Genomic DNA, 13,002 nt, shown 5'->3' with positions numbered 1-13,002 from the left:
GATCGTACATCCAGTAAATGTAGAGTCTACCTTATTGCTAACAGCTCTTGCAGGCCGAATTAGAAGGTTTGGTTCACATGATGACATAATAGTTAGTTAGCTAGCTAGCGAGATAGGCTAACCAGTTAGCTTAACAAAATGACGTACTGATAGATATGTAAACCGGGATCAATTTGTGTTTTGTCTGCAAAACTTGACAGAAACATTTGGAATTCCGTTTTTAAAGTTTCCAATGTGTAACCGTTACCTTATAAGGAAACATGTGCTTGAAGCCGGAAGTAAAGAGAATACAAGCTCAATAAAACAAGGTAAGATTAAAAATGACGAGTATAAGTTGATAGAAAAGAGATGATAGCAAAATTCAAAGATGCTAATAACAAAAAATGCTTTATCGTGACTATTTGTTACAGTGTCGGATGTTGCTTTTGGCATGACCCCAGGGTGCAGAGACAGAGAACATCATGCAGGTAAATGCAAAGCCTACCTTTTTGTTAACAGCTCTTGCAGGTCGAATCAGGAGGTTTGGTTCACTCCCCTTGACAAAATTGGTGCAGTTCAGCTAAATTTGTTGGTTTTCTAACATCAGACATCTGACTTGTTTCTTCAGCATTGTCCACACAATGCTGAAGAAACAAGTCAGATGTTTCATTTGACCACAGAACTTTCCTCCAGAAGGTCTTATCTTTGTCCATGTGATGTCAGATGAAACAAAAATTGAGCTGTTTGGCCACAATACCCAGCAATATGTTTGGAGGAGAAAAGGTGAGGCCTTTAATCCCAGGGACACCATTCCTACCATCAAGCATGGTGGTAGTATTATGCTCTGGGCCTGTTTTGCTGCCAATGGAACTGGTGCTTCACAGAGAGTAAATGGGACAATAAAAAAGGAGGATTAACTCCAAATTCTTCAGGACAACCTAAAATCATCAGCCCGGAGGTTGGGTCTTGGACGCAGTTGGGTGTTCCAACAGGACAATGATGTCAAAAGTGGTAAAGGAATAACTAAAACCGGCTAGAATTAAGGTTTTAGATTGGCCTTCCAAAAGTCCTGACTTAAACGTGTGGACAATGCTGAAGAAACAAGTCCATGTCAGAAAACCAACACATTTAGCTGAACTGTCCCAATTCTGTCAAGAGGAGTGGTCAAAAATTCAAGCAGAAGTTTGTGGATGGCTACAAAAAGCGCCTTATTGCAGTGAAACTTGCCAAGGGACATGTAACCAAATATTAACATTGCTGTATGTATACTTTTGACCCAGCAGATTTGCTCACATTTTCAGTAGACCCATAATAAATTCATAAAAGAACCAAACTTCATGAATGTTTTTTGTGACAGACAAGTATGTGCTCCAATCACTATACCACAAAAAAATAAGAGTTGTAGAAATTATTGTAAACTCAAGACAGCCATGACATTATGTTCTTTACCAGTGTATGTAAACCGTTCTTTTTTTTTTTTTTTTTTTTTACCGCTAACGACGTTAGCATGTCAATTTAAGTAAGCGTAAGGCTAATCGCTGATGTTCTGGGCTTTTGTTGTGGAATTAAAAAGCAGAACGTGACAAGCCACGAGCTAAAAATTGTTTTAAATCTGCTTTTCAGGGATGATCAGATCTGATGGTGAAACAGGTGTTGACAGCTGCAATCATCTTCAGCCTGCAGATGGTGCATGACCTCATCTTTTCTCAGCGGGAGACAAAAGGGCACCCAGAAAGCGTTACATGAAGTATTTATGTCTCCGTTTCCACATCAAGCAAGTAAGTTTCATTGCGAGGTCCTTGTGGAGATGTCCGCCTGAGGAACGGTTATGGAACATATAACCGAGCAGAACTGACCAAACATTCCGATTGTCCTCCAGAATGGTCCATTATCTCCCCCATTAACCGTCCTCGTAATGTTCCTGATGTCACCCCTTTTGGGCGTGCGTTGGAATGGAGATGAAGCTCGCCCCCTACTTCATTCGCTGCTTATTTAAGCCCACAGGAAGTGAAGCGTAAGTGTAACAGGAAAAGGAGAATCCCCAGAATGTAAATCAAAGTTTTTTCTCCCTTTTATGAGGCCGGCCACCCTGCAAGATGAAGTGCTCTTGTTGTGAGGGAAAACAGCGCACATGTCATAACATTGACACCTATGGAGGGGGTCGGCTGGGATCCATCTTCAGGCCACAGCTCCCATGTGCCCTCTTAGCCTCAAACAGTCCTAAAAGTCGCTGTCCAACGCTCCTCCCTCACCGCCGTCCCTGCTGGACGCCAGATTTGCTCGGAGCGCAGCGCTCGGCTGGAGTCCACCATGACACGCTCTCGAACAATAAACAGAGGGTCTTGGTGGTCCGGCTACCACAAGACTGCCCTGGTATTTTGTGGACGCTCACATTGTCAATAACCTCCTGAGGGTTTTGTTGTGTCACAGTTCAAATGGTGGACTTTAGATCATGTCGCCGATCACTTAGACCAGGTGTCTTCAAAGTGTGTCCTAAAAAAAAAAAAAAAAAAAATTCTGGAGCACCACCCACTCTCAAAATGAGTGCTTCCAGCTTGTAGAGGGTACTTTTCGATTCTCTTCAGTCCTGGTCCATTTGTAGCAGCTACAGTGCAAAACCCAAAACCAGTGAAGTTGGCACGTTGTGTAAATGGTAAATAAAAACAGAAAACAATGATTTCCAAATCCTTTTCAACTTATATTCAATTGAATAGACTGCAAAGACAAGATACTTAACGTCCGAACTGGAAAACATTGTTATTTTGCAAATATTAGCTCATTTGGAATTTGATGCCTGCAGCATGTTTCAAAAAAGCTGGCACAAGTGGCAAAAAAGACTGAGAAAGTTGAGGAATGCTCATCAAACACTTATTTGGAACATCCCACAGGTGAACAGGCTAATTGGGAACAGGTGGGTGCCATGATTGGGTATAAAAGCAGTTTCCATGAAATGCTCAGTCATTCACAAACAAGGATGGGGCGAGGGTCACCACTTTGTGAACAAATGCGTCAGCAAATTGTCAAACAGTTTAAGAACAACATTTCTTAACGAGCTATTGCAAGGAATATAGGGATAATTGGTCTCCTCAGTTCCCAAACATTTACTGAGTGTTGTTAAAAGGAAAGGCCATGTAACACAGTGGTAAAAATGCCCCTGTGCCAACTTTTTTGCAATGTGTTGCTGCCATTAAATTCTAAGTGAATGATTATTTGCAAACAAAAATTTTGTTTCTCAGTTCGAACATTAAATATATTGTCTTTGCAGTCTATTTAATTGAATATAAGTTGAAAAGGATTTGCAAATCATTGTATTCTGTTTTTATTTACGAATTAGGGTTAGGGTTTGGCATCAAATTCCAAATGAGCTAATATTTGCAAAAAATAACAAAGTTTACCAGTTTGAACATTAAATATCTTGTCTTTGCAGTCTATTCAATTGAATATAGGTTGAAAAGGATTTGCAAATCATTGTATTTTGTTTTTATTTACGATTTACACAAAGTGCCAACTTCACTGGTTTTGGGTTTTGTAAATGTAAATGGACATTTCATATGTAAACTATATTGTCCAATACAGTCTATGATCCTGTTTAACAAAGCTATCATGTTCGTACAATGAATGCTTAGTGTGATGGTGCTTTGCTTTTAGTGTAATGCTTAGCATGCTAGCCCGGTCAATGACACATCGACTATAGGCTAACGGGTGTTATTATTAGTGCTGCGTTACAGTGTAGATGTATGTATTATTATTAGTGCAGAGCTACAGTGTAGATGTATGTATTATTATTAGTGCAGAGTTACAGTGTAGATGTATATATTATTATTACTGCAGAGTTACATTGTAGATGTATGTATTATTATTAGTGCAGTTACAGTGTAGATGTATGTATTATTATTAGTGCAGAGTTGTAGATGTATGTATTATTATTAGTGCAGAGTTGTAGATGTATGTATTATTATTAGTGCAGAGTTACAGTGTAGATGTATGTATTATTATTAGTGCAGTTACAGTGTAGATGTATGTATTATTATTAGTGCAGAGTTGTAGATGTATGTATTATTATTAGTGCAGAGTTGTAGATGTATGTATTATTAGTGCAGAGTTGTAGTTGTATGTATTATTATTAGTGCAGTTACAGTGTAGATGTATGTATTATTATTAGTGCAGAGTTACAGTGTAGATGTATGTATTATTATTATTGCAGAGTTGTAGATGTATGTATTATTATTAGTGCAGAGTTGTAGATGTATGTATTATTATTAGTGCAGAGTTACAGTGTAGATGTATGTATTATTATTATTGCAGAGTTGTAGATGTATGTATTATTATTAGTGCAGAGTTGTAGATGTATGTATTATTATTAGTGCAGAGTTACAGTGTGGATAGGTGTATGTATTATTATTAGTGCAGAGTTACAGTGTAGATGAATGTATTATTATTAGTGCAGAGTTACAGTGTAGATAGATGTATGTATTATTATTAGTGCAGAGTTACAGTGTAGATGTATGTATTATTATTAGTGCAGAGTTACAGTGTAGATGTATGTATTATTAGTGCAGAGTTGTAGATGTATGTAGTATTATTATTATTGCAGAGTTGCAGTGTAGATGTATGTATTATTATTAGTGCAGAGTTACAGTGTAGATGTATGTATTATTATTAGTGCAGAGTTGTAGATGTATGTATTATTATTATTGCAGAGTTGCAGTGTAGATGTATGTATTATTATTAGTGCAGAGTTGTAGATGTATGTATTATTATTAGTGCAGTTACAGTGTAGATGTATGTATTATTATTAGTGCAGAGTTACAGTGTAGATGTATGTATTATTATTAGTGCAGCTACAGTGTAGATGTATGTATTATGATTAGTGCAGTTACAGTGTAGATGTATGTATTATTATTAGTGCAGAGTTACAGTGTAGATGTATGTATTATTATTAGTGCAGTTACAGTGTAGATGTATGTATTATTATTATTGCAGAGTTGCAGTGTAGATGATTGTATTATTATTAGTGCAGAGTTGTAGATGTATGTATTATTATTAGTGCAGAGTTACAGTGTAGATGTATGTATTATTATTAGTGCAGAGTTACAGTGTAGATGTATGTATTATTATTAGTGCAGAGTTGTAGATGTATGTATTATTATTAGTGCAGAGTTGTAGATGTATGTATTATTATTAGTGCAGAGTTACAGTGTAGATGTATGTATTATTATTATTGCAGAGTTGTAGATGTATGTATTATTATTAGTGCAGAGTTACAGTGTAGATGAATGTATTATTATTAGTGCAGAGTTACAGTGTAGATGTATGTATTATTATTATTGCAGTTACAGTGTAGATGTATGTATTATTCTTGCAGAGTTGCAGTGTAGATGTATGTATTATTATTAGTGCAAAGTTGTAGATGTATGTATTATTATTAGTGCAGTTACAGTGTAGATGTATGTATTATTATTAGTGCAGAGTTAGTGTAGATGTATGTATTATTATTATTGCGGAGTTATAGATGTATGTATTATTATTAGTGCAGAGTTGTAGATGTATGTATTATTATTAGTGCAGTTACAGTGTAGATGTATGTATTATTATTAGTGCAGAGTTAGTGTAGATGTATGTATTATTATTATTGCAGAGTTACTACTCAGTGGCCTAGTGGTTAGAGTGTCCGTCCTGAGATCGGTAGGTTGTGAGTTCAAACCCCGGCCGAGTCATACCAAAGACTATAAAAATGAGACCCATTACCTCCCTGCTTGGCACTCAGCATCAAGGGTTGGAATTGGGGGTTAAATCACCAAAATGATTCCCGGGCGCGGCCACCGCTGCTGCCCACTGCTCCCCTCACCTCCCAGGGGGTGATCAAGGGTGATGGGTCAAATGCAGAGAATAATTTCGCCACACCTAGTGTGTGTGTGACAATCATTGGTACTTTAACTTTAACTTTAACTTTATAGATGTATGTATTATTATTAGTGCAGAGTTGTAGATGTATGTATTATTATTAGTGCACAATTGTAAACATATATATTATTATTATTGCAGAGTTGTAGATGTATGTATTATTATTAGTGCATTTACAGCGTAGATGAATGTATTATTATTAGTGCAGAGTTGTAGCTGTATGTATTATTTGTAATATGTACTGTAGTTGCTTAGATGCTTGTTCCAGTATCGGTCACATGACCTTCTGTTCAACTGTTTGCACGTACTGTCAGTCAGCGACGACACCTCGCCTTTTATTTGCGTGGAAACACTTTATAGCAGGTTTTGTTTGTTTACACTTGGCACGCGGGGGTTACCCTGAATGTGACTCCACTCCAGTATTTCAGCGAGCCTCTTAACTGGTGATTGGGCGAGAGTCGCCAGCGAGCTCGTGTGATTGAGCGCCGGCGCGGCGTATCTTAATTGCTGCAGCAGCAGAGGTGTTTTTGCAGGAAGGTCTGTGTTTACCTCCAGTGTGTGACAGGAGCCCGGGAGATGCCTGTTGTAATGGCGTTTATTTACATTCACACGCACTTACACTGGCCAGCGCCTGGCACTCTTAACTTGGGAGACACGTTCCTGCTGGCGCACGTCATCGCTGCTGTTTGCACCAACTGTGGGGTCAGCCGTGGGGATTATTCCAATCGAAAGGCTGCGCGCTGTGCCCACACAATAACCTTGTTTGCTAATCCGCAGGTGCAGGAAGCTTCACACTGCACACACATTAATGGGAGTTAACTTATTTTTACACTTGAACGATAAAATGTTATGGTTGGGAAGCCGTTCCAAATGGTCAAATACAGTGTAGATGTATGTATTATTATTATTAGTGCAGAGTTACAGTGTAGATGTATGTAGTATTATTATTATTAGTGCAGAGTTACAGTGTAGATGTATGTATTATTATTAGTGCATAATTACAGTGTAGATGTGTGTATTATTATTAGTGCAGAGTTACAGTGTAGTTGTATGTATTATTATTAGTGCAGAGTTGTAGATGTATGTATTATTATTAGTGCAGAGTTATAGATGTATGTATTATTATTAGTGCAGAGTTACAGTGTAGATGTATGTATTATTATTAGTGCAGAGTTACAGTGTAGATTTATGTATTATTATTAGTGCAGAGTTACAGTGTAGATGTATGTATCATTATTAGTGCAGTTACAGTGTAGATGTATGTTATTATTAGTGCAGAGTTACAGTGTAGATGTATGTATTATTAGTGCAGAGTTACAGTGTAGTTGTATGTATTATTATTAGTGCAGAGTTGTAGATGTATGTATTATTATAAGTGCAGAGTTACAGTGTAGTTGTATGTATTATTATTAGTGCACAGTTGTAGTTGTATGTATTAATATTAGTGCAGAGTTACAGTGTAGATGTATGTATTATTATTAGTGCAGAGTTACAGTGTAGTTGTATGTGTTATTATTAGTGCAGAGTTGTAGATGTATGTATCATTATTAGTGCAGAGTTGTAGATGTATGTATTATTATTAGTGCAGAATTGTAGCTGTATGTATTATTATTAGTGCAGAGTTGTAGATGTATGTATTATTATTAGTGCAGAATTGTAGCTGTATGTATTATTAGTGCAGAGTTACAGTGTAGATGTATGTATTATTATTAGTGCAGAGTTGTAGATGTATGTATCATTATTAGTGCAGAGTTGTAGATATATGTATCATTATTAGTGCAGAGTTGTAGATGTATGTATTATTATTAGTGCAGAGTTACAGTGTAGTTGTATGTGTTATTATTAGTGCAGAGTTGTAGATGTATGTATCATTATTAGTGCAGAGTTGTAGATGTATGTATTATTATTAGTGCAGAGTTGTAGATGTATGTATTATTATTAGTGCAGAATTGTAGCTGTATGTATTATTAGTGCAGAGTTACAGTGTAGATGTATGTATTATTATTAGTGCAGAGTTGTAGATGTATGTATTATTATTAGTGCAGAGTTGTAGATGTATGTATTATTATTAGTGCAGAGTTACAGTGTAGATGTATGTATTATTATTAGTGCAGTTACAGTGTAGATGTATGCATTATTATTGGTGCAGAGTTACAGTGTATATGTATGTTTTATTATTAGTGCAGAGTTGTAGATGTATGTATCATTATTAGTGCAGAGTTGTAGATGTATGTATTATTATTAGTGCAGAGTTGTAGATGTATGTATTATTATTAGTGCAGAGTTACAGTGTAGATGTATGTATTATTATTAGTGCAGTTACAGATTAGATGTATGTATTATTATTAGTGCAGAGTTACAGTGTAGATGTATGTATTATTTGTGCAGAGTTACAGTGTAGTTGTATACATGTATTATTAGTGCAGAGTTACAGTGTAGATGTATGTACTATTATAGTGTAGAGTTGTTGATGTATGTATTTTTATTAGTGCAGAGTTACAGTGTAGATATGTGTATTATTATTAGTGCAGTGTTACAGTGTAGTTGTATGTATGTATTATTAGTACAGAGTTGTAGATGTATGTATTATTATTAGTGCAGTTACAGTGTAGTTGTATGTATTATTATTAGTGCAGAGTTGTAGATGTATGTATTATTATTAGTGCAGAGTTACAGTGTAGATGTATGAATTATTATTAGTGCAGAGTTGTAGATGTATGTATTATTATTAGTGCAGAGTTGTAGATGTATGTATCATTATTAGTGCAGAGTTGTAGATGTATGTATTATTATTAGTGCAGAGTTGTAGATGTATGTATCATTATTAGTGCAGAGTTGTAGATGTATGTATTATTATTAGTGCAGAGTTACAATGTAGATGTATGTATTATTAGTGCAGAGTTGTAGATGTATGTATTATTATTAGTGCAGTTACAGTGTAGATGTATGTATTATTATTAGTGCAGAGTTACAGTGTAGAAGTATTTATTATTATTAGTGCAGAGTTACATTGTAGATATATGTATTCTTATTAGCGGGATTTTTTTGGAAAATGCTAAAAAATGTGAATGTTCTGAATGAGTTGAAATTGTTGGTGTTGGAATGTTTCAAATTGGTCGAGAAATGTTGAAGTAGTAACGTTTTTAACTGAGAAATGGTATTATGGAATTTCGGGAAAACTGAAAATTTTTCCAGTTCAAAAAATTACTTTGTTTATTGTCCTGATTAAGAGAAATGTTTGGACGGTGGAACGGTTGAAGTGCGTTGAAAAATGTGGGAGAAGTAGTCGACAGAAAAGAGAGTGAAATAAGGGTTTGAAAAAATGGGAATTTCTGGATTTTTTTTTTACTTGAAAAAATTATAGTTTGAATGTCCAGGATGAGTGGAATGTGTTGAAGGTGGAATGGTTTGAATCGGTTGAAAAATGTGGGAATTGTGGATGTTTGAAAAATGGATAATTCATTTTGAATGGGGAAAATGTCCTTAGAATGGGAATTCTTGGAAATCTGGGATTTTTTATTTTTTTTTACAATTAAGTGAAAGAGAACACTCAATTCCTGAACAAGCTGAATATTTTGAAGTTGGAACGGTTTGATTGGGATGAAAAATGTGGGAATTATGGAACTTTGAACAATGTCCCATTCATCTCAATGGGAATTTCATGGAAATTTGGGAATTTCGGGAATTTTTTTGGAAAATGCAAAAAAATGTGAATGTTCTGAATGAGTGGTTGGTATTGGAATGAATGGTTGGTGTTGGAATCTTTCAAATCGGTCGAGAAATGTTGAAGTAGTAACATTTTTAACTGAGAAATGGTATTACGGAATTCCTGGAATTTGGGGAAAACCGTGGAAAGAGTAGTTGCGAGAAAAAAGGGTGAAATAGGACTCTGGAAAAGCAGGAATTCTGGAAAATCCTGGTATTTTTTTAAACTTGGAAGAACAGAAGTTTGAATTTCCAGAATGGTGGAATATGTTGAAGGTGGAATGGTTTGAATCGGTTGAAAAATTTGGAAATGGTGGAAAAATGAAAAATGGCCAATACATTTTGAATGGGAAAAATGTCCCGGAAAAACTGGAATTCTGGGAAATCTGGGAATTTTTGGACTTAGTCAAAGAAAATCCCCTCGATTCCCGAATAGGCTGAACAGTTTGGAGTTGGAACGGTTTGAATCGGGTGAAAAATTTGGAAGGTAGAGCGTGCCAAAATCTGGAGAAGAAGAATAATAATAAGTTGAATAACTTGAATAATAAATAGATAGATTTTGGTGTAGAAAATCATATGTGTTAATGCTTTGGAGCATTCACAAAATTAAATAGCACAACAAAAATGTACTGAAAAGACAACAAAGTCAGCCTTTATTTTTGATACTGGTGCACCACCGTGTCTGGTGGTAGTTTGACCTAGGAACAGATTATCTCCTCTGGGAAAGTTGATCCTTCGAGATAGCCGCCGATCGCCTTTCTCGCCGTTTCCTACTTCATTTTTAGTCGGAAAAAGTAAAGTGCGGCGGAGACGACTTAATACTCTCCCGTAAATCTGGGAAACCATTCCAATTTCACATGGCAGAATTGAAATGAAGGTTTAAGAAAGTAGCGAGCTGCAGTAAGCTACAGTATATCATATCACAAATCAAACTGTCATAATAAGCTCGGGGTCCAAGACATGAGAGTTTGAAATAGACGAGAGATTGTTTGCTATTTTTGGACTGGCGGCATATTTGCCTTTGGACTATTTAGCTTGGCCGATAATTGAGGTCTCATTTGGTGTGGCTCTGCCAAGCCCTTACTCGTAAAAGTCCTCAATGTCTGCTTGGGATGGAAGTTACTTCTTGAATAGACGGGTATGGCGCAGCGGGCTTCAATCATGCTGACTCTTGACCGGGACATCGTCTTTGTGACAAAAACATCGCCAAGGGGACATCAAGTGTTGTTGTGATTAACATGTAAACTGAATGTGAAGGTTTCAGTTAGGGTTGTACGGTATACTGATATTGGTATAGTACTGCGATACTAATGAATCATATTCGGTACTATACCGCCTCTAAAAAGTACCGGTCCCACACTCATAGGTCACCGGCGTCACAATGTAAACAAACGCCATTGGTGGATCTACACCTGACATCCACTGTAATGATACCAAGTACAGGAGCGTCTTCTTTCGTTTTTTTCAAATGTATATTATGTTTATACACTCAGGAAATATGTCCCTGGACACATGAGGACTTTGAATATGACCAATGTATGATCCTGTAACGACTTGGTATCGGATCGATACCCAAATTTGTGGTATCATCCAAAACTAATGTAAAGCATCAAACAACAGAAGAATAAGTGATTATTACATTTTAACAGAAGTGTAGATAGAACGTGATAAAAGAGAAAGTAAGCAGATATTAACAGTAAATGAACAAGTAGATTAATAATTAATTTTCTACCACTTGTCCTTAATAATTTTGACAAAATAATAGAATGATAAATGACACAATATGTTACTGCATATGTCAGCAGCTAAATTAGGAGCCTTTGTTTGTTTACATACTACTAAAAGACAAGTTGTCTTGTATGTTCACTATTTTATTTAAGGACAAAACTTGGCAATCATAAACATATGTTTAATGTACCCTAAGATGTTTTGTTAAAATAAAGCCAATAATAAAAAATGTTGTGGTCCCCTTTATTTAGATAAGTACCGAAAAGTATCAAAATACATTTTGGTACCGGTACCAAAATATTGGTATCGGGACAACACTAGTTTCAGTTTTATCTGATGCTGCCTTTCACGCACAAAACCTAGTAGTAGTTTAAAAAAGTTATAATGTAACAGAATAAAAGTAATGTACAATGTATATATTCTAATGGGAAGCAACGTCCTCGGCAGTGGACGTTAAACTTTGAAAAAGACGCATATATATATATATATATATATATATATATATATATATATATATATATATATGTATGTATATATGTATGTATATACCGTATTTTCCGCACCATAAGGCGCCCTGGGTTAAAAGCCGCGCCTTCAATGAACGGCATATTTCAAAACTTTGTCCACCTATAAGCCGCCCGGTGTTGTAAGCCGCATCTAACTGCGCTAAAGGAATGTCAAAAAAACAGTCAGATAGGTCAGTCAAACTTTAATAATATATTAAAAACCAGCGTTCTAACAACTCTGTTCACTCCCAAAATGTACGCAAATGTGCAATCACAAACATACGTATATCAACATGGACAGAGCTGCGTGAAAAAAGCCACCCGGCCTCTTCGCGTAAACTTAAACTTACCTTAACCACTCGCTCATCTTTTCTTCATCCATCCCTTCGAGTTAGCTTTTATGATGACGCCGGCTGGAAAGGTCTCTTTTGGCAAGGTCTTCCTTTTGAATATCACCATGGGTGGAAGTTAGCATGGCAAGCTAGAACCACAGTGAAGGATGACTTCTCATTCCCTGTGGTGCGAATATTCACCGTACGTGCTCCCGTTGTATCCACAGTGCGTTCACAGGAATATCAGTTGCTGTGAAATAGTAATCCGTGTGCGGATGGAGAGATTGCGTCTTTTCATGAACCGGATCCCTGACGCTTAGTAGGAGCCATTTTGTGGTCTTTACAGATGTAAACACACAAAGGAAATGAAACGTACGGTATATCCGCGCGCTTTTTCTTCTTCTACGCGGGCGGGTGGTTGCTTACAGTAGAAGAAGAAGCGCTTCCTGTTCTATGGGGGCGGGTGCTTACCTTGGCGGTTGCTTGCGTAGAAGAAGAAGCGCTTCCTGTTCTACCGGGAAAAAAGATGGCGGCTGTTTACCGAAGTTGCGAGATCGAAACTTTATGAAAATTAATCTTAATATTTATCCATATATAAAGCGCACCGGGTTAAAAGCCGCACTGTCAGCTTTTGAGTAAATTTGTGGTTTTTAGGTGCGGCTAATAGTGCGGAAAATACGGTATGTATGTATATATGTATAAATGAGACGTTCTCTATTAGATGCAATGGTTTTCCCTATTGGGACCATGATTTATGTCCTAACTTGTTCACACCTCCTCATATGGAAGCTACTTTTCCTTGTTGATGTCTCAGGAAGGGTAGAAATACAAGAACACACACATAAACA

General features: G+C 36.4%; 1 long non-coding RNA gene across 1 annotated transcript; it reads left to right on the top strand.

Annotated features, from left to right (window-relative positions):
• Positions 1 to 405: 405 nt before the first annotated feature.
• LOC133617379 (uncharacterized) lies at positions 406 to 2,184 on the top strand. Its single transcript, XR_009816995.1, has 3 exons — positions 406 to 467; positions 1,603 to 1,757; positions 1,859 to 2,184. It is a non-coding gene; the product is annotated as an uncharacterized lncRNA (long non-coding RNA).
• Positions 2,185 to 13,002: the final 10,818 nt, after the last annotated feature.

The sequence above is a fragment of the Nerophis lumbriciformis genome, linkage group LG16 (genome assembly GCF_033978685.3).
Source record: "Nerophis lumbriciformis linkage group LG16, RoL_Nlum_v2.1, whole genome shotgun sequence".
In the NCBI taxonomy this organism is placed as follows: domain Eukaryota; kingdom Metazoa; phylum Chordata; class Actinopteri; order Syngnathiformes; family Syngnathidae; genus Nerophis; species Nerophis lumbriciformis.
This window is presented reverse-complemented; position numbering and strand designations above follow the sequence as displayed.